This window comes from Nyctereutes procyonoides, unplaced genomic scaffold (assembly GCF_905146905.1).
Source record: "Nyctereutes procyonoides isolate TBG_1078 unplaced genomic scaffold, NYPRO_anot_genome, whole genome shotgun sequence".
NCBI classification, from domain to species: Eukaryota; Metazoa; Chordata; class Mammalia; order Carnivora; family Canidae; genus Nyctereutes; species Nyctereutes procyonoides.
The window spans coordinates 1,343,248-1,364,496 of record NW_026575148.1 but is presented as its reverse complement, the minus strand read 5'-3'; the positions used below and the strand labels follow the sequence as shown (position 1 = coordinate 1,364,496).

At 38.0% G+C, this 21,249-nt stretch overlaps 1 long non-coding RNA gene across 4 annotated transcripts in view; it reads right to left on the bottom strand.

Annotated features, from left to right (window-relative positions):
• Window positions 1-21,249, bottom strand: part of LOC129501659 (uncharacterized) — a 143,688-nt gene that overhangs the window by 21,376 nt on the left and 101,063 nt on the right. Inside the window, exon 6 of one of the 4 annotated variants that reach the window (XR_008662780.1) lies at window positions 8,080-8,110. The exons of the other annotated variants lie outside the window; for them this stretch is intronic. This is a non-coding gene — a long non-coding RNA (uncharacterized LOC129501659). Of the gene's footprint in view, window positions 1-8,079; window positions 8,111-21,249 lie in introns of those variants that run through there. 4 annotated transcript variants of the gene reach the window in all.

Genomic DNA, 21,249 nt, shown 5'->3' with positions numbered 1-21,249 from the left:
TAAAATCTGTCTGGATACAACCAGTGACAGAAATCATTTTCCTCACAAAGCGCCTATTCCATTTCTGAAGAAGGCTAATTCTTAGAATGCACTTCCATTTACTGAGCCAAAATCAGATTCCCTGAACTTCAAACATTGATCCTGGCTCCAGCCTCTAGTGTTTCAAAGATTTAATCTAATCCCTCTTCAAATATTGAAAAGCAGCCATGGTTCCCTCTAGGTATTTTCCAGTACAGCCTATAAACCTGACTAAGTCTGTATCATCCAGCACACATGTGTCTATTAACCACAAGGACATCATGAGAGATCACTTCAAAGGCACTGCGCATGTACTAATGCCAGTATTTCTTTAACTGCCAATTAAATAAGCAAAGTGAATGGGTCATGATTGCTGCTCAGAAACTCAGGTTGGCTCTTAGTGATCACTGCCTACTTTTGGGTGCACATATGCAATCTGCTTAATAATTCATTTGGCAATTGGCACATTTTTGTTTCCAGAACCCATATTTCATTCTGTATCAGTCACAATTCACCTAGGGGAGGGTGGGTCTCTAAGTACTTGAAACTGGAGGGGAGTCGATTTAATACAGGGAACTGGTTCCACAGATGCAGAAAGGCTCACTGAACAGGAAGTGGTGAGGCAACCCAGAGATTAGAAATAGCAGGAAGTCACTAGGACTTCTAGGCTAGAGAAGAAAAAGCAGGAGCCTGTGATACCAGGGCCAGGGGTTAGTTAGGGTCATCTAGAGGAAGATGAAACTGTGACAGGAATCTAGAGCAGGAGTTGCAGCTATAGAGAAGACACTACTGAGACATTTCCAGAGATATCCCCCGAGGCACAGAGAAATGAAGGATAACCTGGTTTGCCCCTTCCTCCAGCCGTTTACTTTCCCACTGAGCTTCCCACCAGTTGAACCCATTAGAGAACCAGCTGACTCTCTGGGAAGCTCAGCCAGTGGAGGCAAGGGGTGCAGAGCAAAGCAGGGGAGGGGTAGAAATGGGTGCCTTTCCACAACACTCCACAATTTTTTAAAGACACCACACCTAGAGAATATCTCAGGACTTCTCATAACTACCTTAATTACAGCACTTCCTTCATTACCGTTTGTTTTGAAGGTTTCTCCTTACATAAATGTCTTCCCTAAAAACCTGAACAAGCATGACATCACTGTGTTGTTATTCTTATTGTCATTTGCCTCCACAGCTTTTACCAGTGGGCTGCATACAGAAAACACTAAATTAATGCAATTAGTCTGATTCTGGAAAAATCTATTATTCTCCCCCCAAAAGCTCTTTTATTATTGCCTTCTCTGTTTGAGGTTCTATTTATGCCTAATCATGTTTGCATTGTTATTTTAGTTTACAGTTGGTTTTAATAAATAATTAACTGGAGTTCAGTAGATCCAATTTTCCCTCTTGGAGGGTTCACTGGACAATATCTGCACTTACGGATTATTTTTCTAATAATACACACCCCATTTTTATTGTTGTGAAGAAATACATTATGGAAGCATTCAACTGGCATTTAAATGTTGAATATCAAAGGGCCCTTGACATAGTTTTGTTTTTTAAGTAATTCCCTTTTTGGGGCACCTGGTGGCTCAGTCAGTTAAGCATCTGCCTTTGGCTCAGGTCATGATCCCAGGGAGGGTCCTGGGATGGGCTGCATTCACTCCCTGCGCAGCAGCTGAAGGGGGGAGGTCTGCTTCTCCCTCTCCTTCTGTTTCTCCTCCCTGCTTGTGCTCCCTCAGTCTCTCTTAAGTAACTAAGTAAACAAATAATTCCCTTTTTATCTTTTGGGATTTCACTATATGAATATTCATATGATATCCCTGGTACAAGTATTGTAATAGTTAGGTAGGCTTATAAAATCAATCAGCTAACAGAGTTCATGAACTTAACCAATCTTTCCCCAACACCATGGCACGGTTTAACAGTGATTAACAGAATTGAACAGCAATTACATCACCTATTGATACGGGATGCATATCCAGCTTTTCCTGACTGTCCAAAGTAATCCTTTTAATCACGGACACTAGACTGCTCCTTGCACAGCGATGTAGAGGGCTGTGCTATCCCATACAGTACACTCAGGCCCAAAACCTTAAGATGTAGTTCTTCTGAATTGGCATAAGCTAAAAGCAACTGAGGGCACACCGAATCTCAAAGACCTGGGATGGAGAAAAGAACGCAAAATACCTAATTTATATTTTATATTGATTCTGTGTTAAAATGCTAATAGTTTGGAAATACTGGGTTAAATAAAGTGTCATTGGAATTAATGTCCTCTGTTTCTTTCCATGTCTTTAGTTTCCAGAAAATTTTAAGATGTACCTGGAGCTAGCACCTGTGGCTTTCTTTGCATTTCTTTTGGACAGTGTTTGTCTGGAGCAAAGAAGAAGTGAGTGTCTGTGGAGACAGGGCACAGCAACTAGCGGAGAAGTCATCTCTCCTTTTAATTAGTTTTGTAATAGCAACAGATTCAATGTCAGACATTTAAAAGAGACAATACTATTCTCTTCAGTCAAGCAAAACTCCCACTGTGGTTCCTAAAAGTTCTGCCTGAGTGAACCAAATGAGATTAAGCCCATGGTGTTTACTTCGTACTAAAATGTTTTCTCTCTTTTCCCAAACTTTCTTAGTATAGTGTTGGCTACCCGGCTGCAGAAGTGCAGCCGAGAGAAAGGATGCAAGAACAATAAAGGAACAATTCGAAAGTGTTGTTTTGAAACATGTAACTAGTGCTGTCAGCTGCTGGTTCTTTCCATTTTGTACATTTACATTTCCTGACTGTAGTTTAAGAACATTTCACTGCGTGTTACTATCAATCATCCTTAACCTAGAATTGCACTGTACATTAGTAACAGTTAATTGGCATATTTAAAGTAAATAGCTGCTTAGTTTTGTTGTGAAGGTTTTGCATACAAATCTATATAACACCACACGCTTTGTTTGTTTCGATAGCAAATATCCCTGTCTGCAACACTGCCACTCTGTCAGGGGCTGAATAGAGATGCGATCACATTGAAATACCCTGCATGGGAGACGACAGCCCAAATGACGTGCAATGTGCAAGCCGGCGCTCTTTGCCCATCAAGTGATGCCCATACAGAGCGAAGAACACAAAGGCATGACAAGAAGAGGCAACGTGAAGTTTCAGAAGGACGGTCAAGGAAGAAGAGCGGAAAAAAATAAAACAGAGATTATGATTTTGCCTACATGTTTTGTACACGTGAATGAGCTAAGGGAGATTATTTATCGTACGTTGCCTTGGCCCCTGTCCTTTGTGCAAGGCCAGGTTTCCACCCAGCAAGCAAGTACTTCCCAAAGCTCAGGGAAACATCATTCTACTTCCCCGTTCCCTCCCAGTCCAGTAGCACATGGATTTGTCCCTCTCCCTTGGCAGCTGGGCTAAAATGGGAACGGGTTAGGCACTTGACAATAGAAGATAAGATGAAAAGGATTTCTTTCCAGCTGGGGAGCTAATACATCTATGAGATTTACCTGAAAAGCAAACAATCCACACTGTATTTTGGGTGAATGCCAGTGTTTCCTAGACCTAGAAAGATGAATCTTCTCCAGAGTCCCAACATTTTCTTTACTACCTGCAGCCAGGAGTCAAAAGAGATCATTTGGTAATTATGTGTGCATATAGGTATGTGTGAGTGGGTGGGTGGGTGTTTGTGGGTATGTGTATGTGTTGTGAATTAGGTGAGCTTTCCCTCAGTCATAACCCTGTAATAGGATTTCCACAGAAGCAACAATATAAACAGTTGTCCATATGGATCATTTTCACAGTCTGTAAAAATCCTAAAAGCTGACAAAAAGTTTAAAATAAAATTAACAATATCACTAATAATAGTACAATTAGGAATCAGAAATCATAATGATACTATTGTTAGCACTAAAAACATCATTATAACCCTATTAAGAGATTAAAGAGGAAAAAAAGAAAAGTTTTTATGGAGAGAACCTGAAAAGACTTAATCACTACTCACTTCTGATTTTATTTATTTGATAAAATTCAAATGTGAAATTCCAAAAAGAGTTTTACTTAAGGGGCACATGGGTGGCTCAGTGGTTGGGCATCTCCCTTCAGCTCAGGTTGTGATCCTGAGGTCCTGGGATTGAGTTCCACATCGGGCTTCCCAAGGGGAGCCTGCTTCTCCCTCTGCCTGTGTCTCTGCCTCTCTCTGTGTGTCTCATGAATAAATAAATAAAATCTTAAAAAAAAAAGTTTTACTTAACATATCATTTCAATACATCACCATCACGTTAGCTTTGTTACTTCTTTAATGGGCTAACCTAGCTCTGGCATTTTTCAAGTGCCTCTAATATGCCAGCACATCCTGCAAAGGCAAGAGCGTTCTGAGCATGTGTCCTTCATCCACTTCCATGCATTACATTCTACATTGAAGGGAAAAAGAAAAGTTGCATTGGTCGTTATTTCAAACATCAGAAAATGTGAAGAGGGGAATTTCTTTTCCTTAGTACAACCACCAGGAAGACCTTCCCATCTGTTCTAAATTTCTAATATTGAACTCTTCATTTGAGGTCCACAGTCTTTCCTGGTTTACCGCAAATTTCTAAATAGATGTTTTGCCAGCACCAACTCAAAATTTAAAAGCCAGAATTCCTGGTGTCTTCAAAGCTCCTTATCCAATGAGGCTATCTTATGTGAACGGGTAGCAACACCATCCAGGCTGATACCAGGCTTGGGACTGCACTTGTCTCCTTGTTCACAGCCCATTCAATTCAAGACCACATCCTTAGCCCTTCTTCTGACTAGCTTCTGTGTTCCTTTCCTTTCACTGACATCATTAAAGCTCCTGCGTGATGGTTAATGCATCACTAGATTACTGCTATAATCTCTTCTCGTGGATGGATCCATTGTCTCTATTTCAATCCATCTTAAATAAAATGATGGAATTATGGACTCTAAAGTGATGCTTCTTAAACTGAACACAGTTAGTCAACATGGTCTTTATTTTCTCCAATCCATCAGCACTGATACTTCGGTAAAGTAAAATAAAATGAACTTCTGGAGAAGTGATCACATGCTTGGATGTCCCAGCTATGTCAGATTGCCGTAGAGGTTTCTAAATGCTGGCTCTCGATTTCTGTATTTGTTTCATCAGAGACCTTTACACATTTGCCGATTAGAATCAGCATGCAGACCACACTCTGATAGCACCATTGAGCTACATTCTATCAAATCATCATTAGTTTCTAGGCTCGCCATTTACATCCCTCTAGTCCAAGCACCAAAACTAAACTGTCTATTCAGATTAGCTGCATCTAGAAAATACCTGAAATGGTTCTTTTTCTCCCATTAAATATCCTCTTTGATCACAAAGCACTTTAGAACCCTGTGTTTGATAAAATTGTCAAAGATTTTATGGCAAAAAGGTATCATTATCTTGACCAAAGTATGAAAGCACAAGAGAATACTTGAAAACACTGTGGCCACAAAAGTCTTATAGAGAAGCAGAAAAATGACCAAAATCAAAAACTATCCCACCCAAGTTTATTAAAGAAACTGTTAACAATATTTTACAAAACGGACATAAAACCTGTATTGAGGGGCACCTGGGTGGCTCAGTTGGTTCAGCATCTGCCTTTGGCTCAGGTCATGATCCCAGGGTCCTAGGATCAAGCCCTAAATAAGGCTCCCTGCTCAGCAGAGAATTTGCTTCTCCTTCTGCCCCTCCCCCTGCTCGTGCTATCTATCTATCTATCTATCTATCTATCTATCTATCTATCTATCTCTTAAATAAATACATAAATACAATCTAAAACACTATAAAAAAAACTGTATTGAAGTTCTTGTCACTAAGATGACCAAATTCAGTACTGAAAGGCAATATAGAAAAAAAAAAAGCTAAATGATAAAGTTCTTCTGTGCACTATCCCTTTATATCTAGTAAGGTTTATAAAAGTCATCAAACTGTTCATTTTTTGTTATATAAGAAAAATATCCAGATGCATTTCCGAAATTTCAACAATATTCACTGATGTCAATATTTTTTGCAGAGATGCAAAGAGACATTTCAGGGAGATACTCACCTTCCAGCTATGCCTGGGTATACCATTTGTCTTAAGGACTAAAATTCGGGAATAACAATACCCTCTCATCCATAGGCTCAGAGTCATAATAATCTCCTTCTTTCTGGATTCCATCGCCTGAGCCAGATTACTTTTCATACTGTTTCTTCATATACTTTGCAACATGATCACATCGTATTTTTCTTCAAAACTCTGGCAGATTGTTTGGGCTAGAGATAGATGGAGACAAGAGGCACCATCTGGTGCAAGATCTTTATTCCTTGTTAGCACTACAAGAGTTCTGGTATTTTACATGGTTCAGGCAGTAGCAACATTTTTTTTAAATGCATAGATTGAGAAGGTGTAAGATGGTCAAATGGCCCTTGGCACCGTCTGAGCACATCACTGGTTTCATTGGTGTAGAGTTGGGTTTTTTGTTTTGGGTGTTTTTTTTTTTTTCTCTCCCAATTCAGACAACCAGTGGCATATGGTTTCATGATTCACAAAGATGGTCCTTGACTATAGATTTGACGATCTCAACACAACTTCCAGGCTTGCCAGAGCTGTGTTACAGCAGAGAGAGCAAATAGCTCATGATATTTCTCCTCTGATGAGTAAGCTCCAAAATCACAGGTTTAAATTTGATCTGGGATTGAAAGAAAAGGAACCGTGTCCTCCCATGCCAGTATCCATCCTTTTTCTTTGTCAGAGGTATCTATTTCTGCATCGTTCATCCATGGCTTCAGGGAAAAAATGCTCAAATAGTGCCCGGATTAATTCTGTTGACTTAGGCTGAATATATACATTTGCTCTTTTCTATATCTTTCTATTCTTTGGAACTCCCAAGTCTTTCCCGAACTTTAGCTATAGTTCTAAAAATCTAGCAACCATTTAATAGATTTTTTTCAACTTCCACACACTAAGTCGGTGTTTTCTAATGGAATTAGCTAAGAGTTCGGTGCCAGGAGATTTGCTCAGAAGCTAACTCACAGCTACCTTGCGAGGATAAGTGAAAAAATGAACTGGAACAGTGCTTTGGAAACAAACTAAAACATCAAAAAAATGGGGCTGATACAAGTTTATCTTGACTGCAATTCAAGAATCAAGAATAAAGTTAAAGGGAACCTCACCTGTTGGCTCCTGATTTCAGAAGGCTACCTGGAGTTACTGCAGTTGTAATGTATTGCCAAAAATTTGAAGTATCTTTCTAAGGATCAACAGTAATGCCATCTTAGCCTCTGTGCACTGCTCTGCTATTACCCTACACATGTATGGTCCTCATTCTCCTCTCTTCTGTCAGCCATTTCCTTTGATTCTTTTGTTAATCCTTAATTAAATCCCCACTTCTCTTTCATGCTTCCTCCATATACTTTGTTACTTGAAGACTCACCTTGTTACACAGTTTTCTGGATCCATGAATTAGGACTTTTATCTACTGAGTCCTTTGACCACTTATTCCTGCCATCCGCCACTCCCTCACTGAAAGCCTTTTTTTTTTTTTTTGACATCACGAAATGGTGCAGATATCAGATTCAAATCATATGATTTGAAGTGAAGAAGGAAAAGAAGAAATAACAGAACATAAATAGGGTGCTATATTGAAGAAAGTAAATGTCAATATGACAGCAGATGGTGTAGATAAACTATTAATATGGTCAACTCGTTGCATGTGCCACATGGCTGCAATTGTAAACTGTACATACAACTCAGAAGTATAACAAGCCCTGCATGTGGTTATTCATTGATGTTCTTTAATCAAGAGCTACAACAGAATGGATTCTTTTTGTATTTGTCCATCAAGTAGAGTACCTCACAATGTTGAGGCCTTTTTTTTAAGCTAATGATTTGTGAGCAGTCTCATTTTTATGTTAACAGCACACAATCCCCTTCAAAGTTCAAAGAAGAGGTATCTGTATACTCCTCACATGCTGTGGTTTCAATTCTGTAATAGGATTCTGCTTCTTCTTGGAACACATGCCCAGAAAAGAAAAGTGAATGTACACCACTCTGTCTTGTCTCTGTAGAAGAAAGCAATCTCCATGTAGCAGTTCATTTCTTCTCTACCCTGTACGTTGGAGATGAAACAGAAGTTGGAGTCCAGGGAATGATTGACCATCATTGTGCCTTAAATTATAATGACTTCCCAAAATACTGGCTTGGGAGATAAATCTGAAGCTGCTGACAAATTTAGGATCCAAGGTGCTATCAACAAATAGATCATTTCAAAATCTCCAGTGGTTCCCTGGTGAACATAAAATAAAGGCCACACTTATCAAATTGACATTTAAAGTTCTCCACAGTCTGAGAGCAACCTATCTTTCCAACGTTTAAACTACTTCCACTCACTAACCCTCAGTTTCCCGTAGAAAAAGGAAAAAAAAAATCTACTCGCTGTTACTTGAAAACATTATATGGATTCAAGGTTCTACAATTTCGTTTATATGTATCTCTTTCTGAGATGTCCACCTCCTTACCTCTCAATTTATCTAAATAACATCCTCCCTTTGGATCCACCCTATAGACTCATGCCGTCTATGTTTCCTTCCCTGCTGCTTCAGACCTTGATGCCTCTCTCCTCTGATCTCCTAGACACCTGATTTCCCACTCTACCCATTCGTCTTTTTATTATGGGCTATCTTCGATTGCTAGTTAACATTTTTTACATATGTCCTGTCTTCTCTACCAAATTCGGCTGTGCCAGATGCTATGATCAAGCCCAGAGTGTAAATTCCTTGGAGATAATCACTCACTTCTTTGTGCAACCTTTACAGAAAAGGCACTCATTGTATTTGTCAATGGATCATTTTATTGAATTCCTGCATTTTAAAAATAAGTGCATAATCAATGTTAAATGTTCAACTCCAAATCTCTCTAACTATAGAGACGTTTGCCAAATTGAGTCTGGCTTTATAAAAGCATATTGCTCGGCATTAATGTAAGCCTGAGATAACACCCTAAAATCTAAGTTAGAAAAATACAGATTGAAAGCCTAAGAAATAAAGTAGAGATAAAATTCAAAAATTTCCTTTAAAAATCTGTAGCAAAGACATCTTTTAAAATATAATGGTTTTTAAAGACATCTTTTCAATATAATTAACAGTCTGACCATCAACACAGTATTACAAGATATATATATATATATATATATATATATATATATATATATATATATATATATAAGAGATCTGTAGGACTGACCTCATCTGGTATTCACAGAAAAAATAAAACATGCAAACTAGCTTGTGTTGAAAAGATGCTGAGACAAACCTGGTCAGTACATTCTCAGCTAAGCTCTGAAAGAAACATTCTGAAATAACCTAGGACAATGGAGCATTCTACAAGGAATTCAGGAAAGTAAATTAAAGAAGGTGACAGTGTCTAGAAAAATAAATATAGTGACAAAGACAAATTTTACACCAGCTGCAATGTGATTATATCTATATAGGACTACTGCACAAACTTTTTATACCAAAGTAAACATTCCATTCAGCCAAACAATTGTAAATTCAGTCAAACAACCAAGTGAATTGCCTCCATTCAATTAATTGGCTGCTTGACGAAATTGACTGAATGTTTAGGCATTAAAAAATTTGGCTCAAAGAAAAATTTGGCTCATAACTTAAAGTGGCCTTAGAATGCAAAAAGTATATAGCTGTAAAAATCATTTTCTCAGCTTAAAGTAAGCAACATACAAAATGTTGTGCCACAGACCAGCAGCTGTCCACCAAAGCTCTGTGCTCCACCTATAGCACAGAGTTGCTGCTAGAAAGTGGCTATAGAGCCAGTAAGTCCATTTTCCAGCCCCCTTGGAATTAGGTGAGGCCTCTGGCTAGTTCTAGAAAAAATAAAATAAAATAAATAAACAGAGAGAGAGAGAGAGAGAGAGAGAAAGGCTAAGTAGTATGGGCTATTTGGGGAATAAAATGACAAAACAGTGTGCCTTCTCCACAATTTCTCTTTCCCTACCTGACCAGGCTTTTCTCCTTTACATGTTTGCATCATTGCTACACTATAGTCCTTGTAGTTGGAAGAGATTTTGTCATGAGCTAAGTTTATCAGTCTGCTCACGATACTATAACAAAACAACATAGACTGGGATCTGGAGGTTGGGATGTCCAGTATCAAAATACCCTCCAGATCTGGCTCTTGGTGAAGGCCATGTCCCTGTCTTGCAGAAGGCTGCTATCTTGTTATGTCCTCTCACATGGCCAAGAGAGGAAGCTCTCTGGTGTCTCTTCCTCTTACAAGGACGCTAATCCCTTTATGGGAGCTCCATCCTTATGACTTTATCCAAACCAAATTATATTTCAAAGCCCCCACCTCCTAATCCTGTCATCTAGGGTCAGGGGAAGGTTAGTTAGGGCTTCAAAATAGGAATTATAAAGTTGGGGGCAAGGAAGAGACACAAACAGTCCATAAGTTTTCTCTTCTCAAACCAGATATATATTAACTTCTTTTTGCCTACTTGAAGCTTCATGAGAGGCCTACAAAAGTCCAATTATCCAGTGAAAACTGAGATCACTATCCATGCATAATTCAACATGTGATATGATAAAAATAATGATGGCACTGATAATAAAAAGGTGATGATAATAAAAACTAAATGGTTTTTGTTTTTAAGAGAGTTTTCCAAACAATTTGTTAAAAGAACTACTATGTTAAAGGCTTCTCTTTCTAGCCTTTCAAAAGGAAAAAAAAAATATTTCAATTAAAACTCAGTTAGGCAGAGCTTAAGCAATCTCTATAATTATCAGATGAAAAAAAAATAAAAGACTATTTGAGCCAGTTGCAGTTTATTCCCCCCAAGGCATTCACTGGGAAGGTCTCTGGGGCATTATGTAGCCTAGTATTAAAGTTCCTGATTCAAACCACAGTCCATCCAAGAAAGCCCCCTGCAGAGCCCTTACTATTATTACTCAGTGCAAAGAACTGCATAGTCTTTCTAAGCACCTAATTTAGACTGAACTTACAGGAGCTCTTGTCTGCACCACAGTCTTGTGGAGTCACCAACATTACCCTGAAGCTGGACCAGGGTAAAATATAATGTTAGGGTCCTCTGAACTGCAAAGGGTGAGACAAACCTGATGTGTCCCTAAGATCTTAGAAATGAAACACACTTAACCTAATTGTTTTACAATTTCTTTAACTGTTAACTAATGTTAGCATTTACAAGGGAAAACAGTAACTTTAGCAAAAATCCTATTTTTAAAAACATATAAAAACTACTTTTCCCTGGTTTGAAATGATTTTCCCCCTTTCCCCCAACTTGTGCTGTTATTTGGGGTTTCCAAATATAATAGTGCTTCTGACCATTCTTAATTGCACCGTAATGGGTGTTAAGCACAGGAGTGTGTGCAAACAGACTTGACTTTTCTAGTCTTTGACTGTTCCTTGCCTCTGGCCTCTGTCAGAGAGGCTTGCTAACTACATCTCAGGGGAGCAATCACACAGCTTGACTCAGCCTGTGGCTCTGACTATTGGGACTTCCTGAAGTCACAACCACTTTGGCGTCCAGAACTGGGGCACGGCGTGTCTACTCTTCATAAAATCCACAGATTGCAAGTGTGAAACGTGAGAGCTGATTAGGGATGCACCTTAAATGGTATCAAGGGAGCCAGTTAGCAATGCAAAATATGAGATAATATAAACATAACATTCACTGCCAGTTGATCACTTATGTGAGCATCACGAAAAGGAAAATACAACAGAAAAAAATGGGAGGTGAGCAACAAATACAATATTTCTTCAAAGATAATTTTGTATAAAAGTTCAACTTCATGGGGAAAATGCATAATAAAATGATGTGGAATGATGTGTCAGAAAAAAAAATTGATATGTCTATTTGTCTTTCTGGAACTTGCTTGGTATTAATCATTTCTAATGGGTATAGCTAGTCCTCTTTATACATACACTGTCTTTCTTGCATGTTATTGATTGAGAGAATTTGAAGTTAGAAGATGCAATTATTTTGGCTGTGTTTAACCCTCTTCTGTGACTATAATAGAATGGTTCCATTTTCCCTCTTAAAAAGCCAAAGTAATCTTGATTCAGGAATTTCTTTTTTAATTATCGGTTTTAAGGAACATAGATAGCATCATACTTAGCAGAAGGGCCCTTTCTTTCTCAGTATTCTCATGTAGCTACTCTCCTGTCAGCCTAGGCTTTCAGAGAGAGGAGAAAAAAAAAATCTTCATAAAAGCTTTGGCCTAATTAACAAGAATGAACTAGATTTTATGATGAACAATTTATAGGCAGTTAATAGAGCTCATACACGGTAGCCAGGAGCTAGATAATTTATCATAAAAGGAATTTCAGTTACACTCCTAATCCCCATTCTCTTGATATTGCAACCAACTGCATTTACAATTGCCACTTTTATAAGCTTTGATTTACTGACAAATGATGCTGCATTTTATAGAGTCATAATGAAACTTATAAATGCAGTAAATACTTGTATCTTTGCCCATATGCTTCAAATACTCTGCCAAACAATTTACTCTTCTACAATGTTATCTCTAGATGAAAATAATTTCTCAAAGATCTCCTAAGGATTCTTCATACTGGCACAAATAATAATAAAATAGAAAATTGTTTATTAACCATCCTAAGTATTTCTTGAAAAGAAACTGATTTATCCCTAAAAGAACAACACAGCTGTTGTAATGAGTTATGAATGATAAACACTTTTCAAAATTATAAATAAGATGAAATAGCAAATAACCAAACATAATTTTTTAAAGGGCAGAATTTAAAGTAGGTGAGACCCAGGAGATTAGATTGTCTCTTAGCACTTGGTGTCTTACTGCTGTTCTTACTTTAAAGTTATAACAAAATATGGCATACATTGTGAGAGCAGAATTGGATGACTGTATATGTACTATTACATCAGCTACATCTTCTCTAATCATTGATCTCTAGAGGAGTTCTTGAATCCTCAAATTAGGTTAACACGTCCTCCAGAAAGGCTCCCTTGACCACTGGCGACCCTTCCATATGCCTTCTTACCATCCTACTTTTCCTCCTATAAGAAAAACAAATACAACTGTTTTGTAACTGCCTGATTAGCAGTCACATCCTCCATTGGCCATGAACTCTAAGGCATTAAGGACCACCATATTCTCACTCTGGAATCAAAACAATGTCTGGGACATAATGTATCTGTGAATGAGTGATGTTCTTGGCTTCCAAGCCTATTCCTATGAGTGGGAATAAATCATCCTATGATCCAGTAATAAATTTGGTCACTAAAATTGGCAGTGATTTAGTCTGTATTTTAAAAAGTAGAACATTCAAAAGTCATGACTTTCTCTATTCCTTTCTCATGACCAGCATTTATAAATACTTAAATTAGGCACCTATAGGTCCACTCAACAGATCCTTTACCTAGTGATCTGGGATATAGTGCTACCCGCCAAACAACAAGTTTTTGTACAGCTGATCACATTATAGGCAGGTGATCAATTTTAGTTTATCATCAACTATTCCCAAATATCAAATATACATCTCTTTCACCCAAGGCTTCTTATCTCCTATCTAGAGGTTATGAAGTAGTTTCTATTATTTTTTAAAGCAATATATATTTTTTTAGGAAAATTATCCTTTTTCCTCTCAGATTTACCCCATCACCACAGAGAAGCTGAGGCTCAAACAGCTGTCCCAGAAGGCAGGTCCCTGGCTGCCAAATCACCCGTAAGAAGACAGCATCCTTGGCACACTCAGAATGGCTAGCAAGAGAATGCAGCTGAAAATCTGCTAGTTCCTTGACACCGTTTCCAATTTATTCCCCATCTGTGGAAGTGTGGAGACCCAGTGCAGAACACGCTCCTAGCAATGCCTACTGAGGATGCCAGCCCAGCAGGGCCATGCCAGCCCATGACACCTACGCGAGATGGGACCAACAACTCTTTTGCTCTGAGTCAAAATAAAGCCTAAAAATGCTATCTTTTATGATTTCTAATGTCAACTAAAAATAACAGAGGTGGTTAGTTCAGACCCAAGATTCACCTTGGAGATTTTTCCTAATTGTATACATATCCCAAAAAGTGTCTTTTTTCCAAATGGAATTGGTCATTGACATGTGGATGTGCTCCTAATAGCAAATAAAAATATTCCCTGCCTGAAGCATGATAATAAAGTTGTCTTTTTCTATTTCATTGTCTCAGAACATTTAATCAATTGACATGACATCTGGGGCAGGTCAAAAGGAGCCACTTATATTAATTTATAATTGCAATAGTCATTAACTTGTTGATGACATACTCTTATTACTTTATTTTTAACAGTTTTAGTTTTTTAAAATGTTTTTAAACTATAAACTCATTTGGGAGTCAGAGATAGAAACTTAGGCACTTTACGCACTTTTTTTTATCCTGTGTTCCCCATTTTGAAAAAAAAAAAAAAAAAAAAAACTCAGCCCCAAGGAAAATTCTTAAGTGGACACATTTTGTCTGCAAAAAAGCTGGCCTCCTATTTAGGAGGGTTTCCTATTGCCTACCTAATCTCAAGAGCCTAAGATCATCTACCTACCAAGCTCTCATTTGAATTTTATATTAAATGAAATTTTGAAAGTATATTTAATTCTTCTAAGACAAAACTGGGTACACAGTAGAAGACCCAAATTTATTAACTCCCTTCATTTTCCAGCTCTGGAAAAGATCCATTATCAGTTTATTTCCAAATGAATGAGAACATCAATCAATAATTTTCTTCTACTTGCAGTATTCTCTTCTCTCATTATAAAATAAAAGCCTTGTCTCCTTAAGGAAGGTGTATGTGTGCCTGGATGAGGGGGAGGAGAAGTGGAATGAAAGAAATAAAAATTCTTCCTAGGCTGCTGAATGGCACAAAACCCACGAGCAGTTGCCTTAAACCAAATTTGCTCCCTTCTCCTCCTCCCTCGCTCCCTCCTCCCACCCCCTACCCCCACCACCGCTGACTCCTAGACAGGGGCCAGCTTCCCTTTCTTTATCTCTCTGAGTTCACAACAGGATTCTGAGGACCCTATCTTAATTCTGGTCTCAAGCTAAGTATTTTACTGACAAGACAAGATTTATCCCAGGCAGACAATGGGAAGTAGATAACTATTAAAAATGCTTAATTCCAAACATGGAGATGAATAAGCTAAGCCACTTTGGTAATAATTTTCCTCAGATGAGGGAAAGCATTCCTCAGCACAATGGTGTATACACGACAAGTGGTTGGGTTCATTTACTTAACATGTTGTGCATAAGTTGTGATTAACAGTCCACATTTTTTTCTGATATTGTCTCCACCATATTGTGAATTTTAGCCTTAAACAATGGCTGTGTTTCAAATATTTGAAAACATACCAGACAGGCATCCTCCACCCTAGTACCAAAAATATTATAAATACTAGCTAACTTGGGGAATCTGCATCCCATATTTCTTCCCCAACAAACTTACAAAATGTCTGTGCATATCTGCATTCACATGCAAATGTTCTTGCTAAACATAAGTATACACACTAAGCCACAGTCACTCTCTTATTCGTGCAGGCAAAAAATATGTAAGAACAAGGACTAAACTGCAGGCACAGTTCAGGGCATCTTTGAATGGCACACCCTCTCTACAGAATGTGGGCCACTCATCTGGACATCCTAGTATTTTGACATAAGCCCTGTCAGATAGAAGATTCCATGCTACCAGATACACTTCTTTTGAAAATGTCATGCAGGGTAAAAATTGATTTTCTGCCTCAAATGCAGCTATTGCACTGAGAAACCCCAATCCTATTAAAAGTGTCCCCTTTCCACCTCCATCTAGACATAGGCCACATGATGGAACTGACATAATTGTAGGAATGCAAAATTCTCACTGATTCATTCATTCATTCAACAGCTATATACAAATCACTGTTCTAATTGCTGGGGATACAGTAGTAAATGAGAGTGAAGGTCCTTGCTGTCATGGAACTACTTGTTATGATTCCAGATAGTGTATTACTATGTAAAAATAATATAAAATAGGGTAATTTGCTAGAGAAAGACTGTTTTGGGTTGGGTAGTCAAAGAAAATCTCTCCCAAGGGTGTGATATTTGAGCAAATCATACATAACTATAGATATTAAATAACTTGGTAGGAAGGACACAGGATCTGGACACAGAAGACTCAGGTTCTAATTTTTTAGAAGTCTTTAGGCCAGTTCCTGAAAGCCTTCTCCTTTTACCATAGAACAGGTAGGTATTCCGCTGGAACATTTCCCATTCTCCCTAAAAGGACTGTTATTGGTTCAAATGGATGAGCTTTTTCCATTATGATATTTATATCATGACTAAAACCCACCACATTCACCTTCTTAAAAATGAAAACTCAGTGGTTCTCAACCCTGGATACAAACTAACTTGGAATCCTAAGCCTGATGGCACTGCTTTAGATGCTGAGGTAAATAATGTGAGATGAGTCAGTATGAAGGACTTAGAGGTACCATCTACAAGCAGCTTAGAAAAGGAATTGGGAGTGAGGGTCCTTTAGAATGGATGAATCCACAATCTCTGGATGCTCTACTGCCTCATAGAAAACCACCTGATATACGTGAAAATCTTTGAAGCAATTCAACATTTTTATAGCAGATTTATCCCAGGTGATTAGCACAGGATATCTATATCAGGGGCAGAAAAAAAAATGTGGTCATATAAGCAAGCAAGATTCGGATTGGAGGTGATGTATATGTTTGTGGTGTTACCACATTTTTTTTTCAAGTTTTACAACAGAAATCACACTCTTTTGAGGTTAAAAACTGCCCGACTCTCTTCAAAAGATTTTAAATTTCACACCTCCACCCACACATTAAATTAGTAGTCCAAACCAGATGGAGGTTAGTGCTTTAGGTTAGAATGACTGTCTGGCAAAAGTCTTTCCTTGATTGCTGCCCATAACTATCACTTGTACCTTTAGGCCTAACAGCGCTTTGCTTGATTTCTGACATTAAACTGCATTTATGCTGTACTAAGTCTTACTCTGAGCTATACAATTTTCTATACTGTAGCCATGTGGAGTAGCTCAAAAATAGTTTTTTGATAGGCCATTAGAAAAAAACAAGAGAATTCAAAAATGAGTAAGAAGTGTTTTAATAAACAAACACATTCACAGGCCAGCACCTGTGAACATCCCCACCAAATGCTCATTTCTTCTTCTTAGTCACCCAAATTTTACCCAATCTTCAAGGTTCAATTCTACCCTCTGCTTCTTCTCTACCAACCTTCTAGAATTCAAAATTCATATATATATATATATATATATATATATATATATATATATATATAATCTTCTGTTTCTGTATTTGATTTAACTGAAGTATATCTGTACAAGATAAAAGATATCTTTACAAGATAAAAAGCACATTTTACACTGCTGTCCCTCAGTAGCTCCTCTGTAATTAGACTAGAAGCAGGCACACAACAGGACTTGGAAGATGGGCAACAAATGAAACTAGTCTTGGAGATGTTGCCTAGGGCTGTAGGATTAAAGCTTGATCTGAATCATATGTTCAGAAAGAAGCAGAAGAATAGACCCAGTAAGCATGTTCCTGGCTAGAAACCAGTAGCTTTGGAGACAGGAGGGAAGATCTCAGAATTTGAAGGCAGAACCAGATTGGAGAGTTAGTTCAGCAACACCTCTATAAAATGGGCTTACAGAATTCCAAGAGGAATAAACATCAAGTGTATAAAGCAGCTATCCAGTGATGGATATAGGAGGTACTTGGCAAATAAAACCTATTATTATGATGGCCCAAAATCGTTTGAAAAAAAGACTTTTACTATATTTTTGACTGGAAATTCAGGAAGAGATAAGATAAAAATACAAGCAAAATTAAAATCTATGAGAAAGATGAACTGGGTCATACTGAATACTTGGATCCAAGTGAAATTTGGATTGTATGGAAAGAGGGCTTCACTTCAGCTTCTTGTTTATTTATCCCAGAAATGCATCCTTTTTTCTTCCTTCTGAATGATCTCATAAAATGTTAAAGCTTCCATATTTTAGATACTATAACAATGTAATACAGAGGAAAGAGCCCAGGATTTGAAATCAGCTTAGTGGGTTCTGTTCTCACTGGAAGAAACTGAAGATTATCCTACTTTCTGAACCTTGTTTTGACCGACTGTAAAACATACATACTTACTCCACAATGCTCTTGAGAAAATTAAGATGATATATAGAACTTATTAATATGTTGGAGTTCAGATTAGTCAAACTATTCAGCAATCAAATAAAAAAAATCCATACTGAATTAGTTCTTATTATTTCCTACAAGCAAAGGACCATGAAATACAAAAGAAATTCAAGCCAGAGGACCCAAACTAGGACAGCTAGTTGCTGACGGGACTGCAATTCACTTAAAAGAGGCACAAAACTAAACTGGCATAGGGGCAACTGTGAAAACATGGAACATTCCAGAAAAAGTGATGCTGCACAGAGCTTGATCATTAACCTGCCAGGGCTACCATTCAAAGGCCACCTCAGCAGAGCTCTAACCTACTCCTTGAAGCCTCATTTGCCAGGTCTTTCTTGGAAATCATTTCAGCCAAGTTGGAACACATGCTATCCCCAAACATGTGCTAAACTTTCCCTCTGTTTGCTCATGCTCCTTCCTTGCACATCTAACCATGATGCTACCCAGAATCTTTCCTCTTTAAAACCCCTTCCATTTATTACCACATATTCTAAATGTCACTTTTTCCATGAAGCTTTCCTAACTCTTTAATCTAACTGTTCACTTTTCACTTTTGAATCCCCCCCCCCCATTTCATTTTGCTAGTGCTTTCTGTGGCAGTTGGTATAGTCTATCTACTTACATACTACCTCTCCCCTCTTGGATTAAAAGACAGAAAACTTAACCTCCTTCACTTTATATCACTCCCAACAACTTGCTCTGGTAGGTTATTTACTAACTTTTTAAATATTGAATTCACTAATAGAATCTGGTTGAGATGCTTATAAATCATGAAAGAAATGTATGCAATTTTAATCCTGATTGGGACAAAACAATTCTTGCTACTTTATTCATTTACTCCTTAAATATTTGTTACTGGTGCCTATGTTGTATAAGCTTATGGGATATGTGCAGGTCAACAGCTGGATACAGAAGCAGGTGATACGGTTGTGATAAAAGGAGTATGAGCGGGGCAGCTTGGGTGGCTCAGCGGTTTAGCGCCGCCTTCAGCCCAGGATGTGATCCTCGAGACCCAGGATCGAGTCCCATGTTGGGCTCCCTGCATGGAGCCTGCTTCTCTCTCTGCCTCTGTGTCTCTCATGAATGGGTAAATAAATTCTTAAAAAAAAAAAAAAAAGTATGGGATGGGCAGGTGGCGGGGGGGGGGGGATGGATAAACACTCATTCCTTAATACTCTCCAAAGGACTTCTAATGACTAAGAAAATAATTTTCTCAGTGGGTGATCCCTGAATCAGAAAGTTGACTTTGATATCAGATCTCTCTCCAAAGACAGTAGGAGCAGAAGATGTAAGCTCAGCCAGAGAAGAGATATTGAGCAAAGGTAGAGGAGGACCCTCTCCTCTCTGCACATTGAACTTGTGAACCTTTGGCAGAGGAAAATGTGAGGGCAGACTGATAAATATTTTCATCTACCTAGTAAAACCTCATGCTGTATACAAGCCATCATTACCACAATTACATCCTTTTTTCTCACATTTTTTTGAAGTGATTCAGAACAACTCTATCTTTGAAATGGTAGTGTTGAAATATGGTAAACATCTTACTTTCAGCTGCAATAAACTTATGGCTACAACATAATGTTTCTTGTATATTCCTTCTCTATTTCTCCTTTTGGATTATAGATTATGAAAGAGATTTTATGCAGCAGTTGGTGACAAAATATATTTCTTATTAATGTGTAATATTTGCTACATTAATAATTTTATGGCTTTAATTATTGATGCGAACTTAATTGTGCCCCATGTCCCCTTTTCTTGCAGCTCAATAAAAACTATATATTTCTTTAATTAGGCTTCATTTGAAGACTAGAAGACAATGCAGGAATGGTTTCTTGCTAATTCACCTATCTGGAGCCAGTAAAGAAATGGAATTAGTGTCTTGAATGTGGTTTAGTGAGAAAAAATATCTAACTGTTCTGAAAGTGTGACTTTCCTTTGCACAGTTAACCTCACCCAGAGGCCAGGGATATACAGCCAACTGAAACCGAACACTGCAACAGGGGATGGTTTTCTCCCTTTCCTGGCTCTGGGGAGAAATTCCATTGATTTTAGTAGAGATAGAAAGGGAAAATTGGGGTCACCTACATAGTTATCATACTGTCTTCCTTCTTTATATGCTCTGCTTTACTAGAAATGTAATCTTGGTCTTTTCCTGGTTGATTTCAACATTTTGTTATGGCATTCTACCCACAATCACAGGGAATGTTATAACTACTTTATTCTGGCCCAAATGCTTCAAAACAACTACAAAAAGGCTAGATGGAAGGAAACTAACATTTGCTAAGCATCTGGTCCAGGTTATACTAGGAGCTTCCAATCAATTATTTCTTTAATCTTCATGGGTCACAACAGCAAATGTCAACAAGATCAGAAATGAAGCAAGCAGATGGGGCTTGAGAAATAAGGAGCCCTCTCAGCTCCATCTTTCATTTTCCACTTTTGATAGAGAAATGAGTACAGAAAAAAATATTTAAGAATAACATTTGTAACTTTCTGTGAGAATAACAACAGAGCAAGTGCAATGAGGGGTTGCAAATGATACTCATATCTCAGAGTCATTTAGGCCATTGGGAGGGAAGGGAATAGGGCAAACTGGAAGGTGCACATCTCATCTGAGATTTTCTATTCCGGCTTTACTGCGCCATTTTGATAGCTCTTCTAAACTTTTAAGTGAAGCTTAAAAGCTTCATTCTTATATATATTTACTTTCTACTGTTACATAAAAGATGAACACAAACTTACTAGCATAAAACAATACAAATGTATGATCTCACAGTTTTCTTGCTCAGGAGTTAAAACATTATCTAGCTGAGTCTTGTGCTCATGGTGTCACCAGGCTAAAATCAAGGTGTTGGCAGGGCCTATAATCACACCTGTGCCTCTAGAGTCCTCTTCCAAACTCAGTGATTGATTGCTGAACCCATTTCCTTGCAGTTGTATGACCAATAACCCTATTTTCTTGCTAGCTGTTCACTAAGGACTACTTTCAGCTCTGAACCGTTCCCCACCCC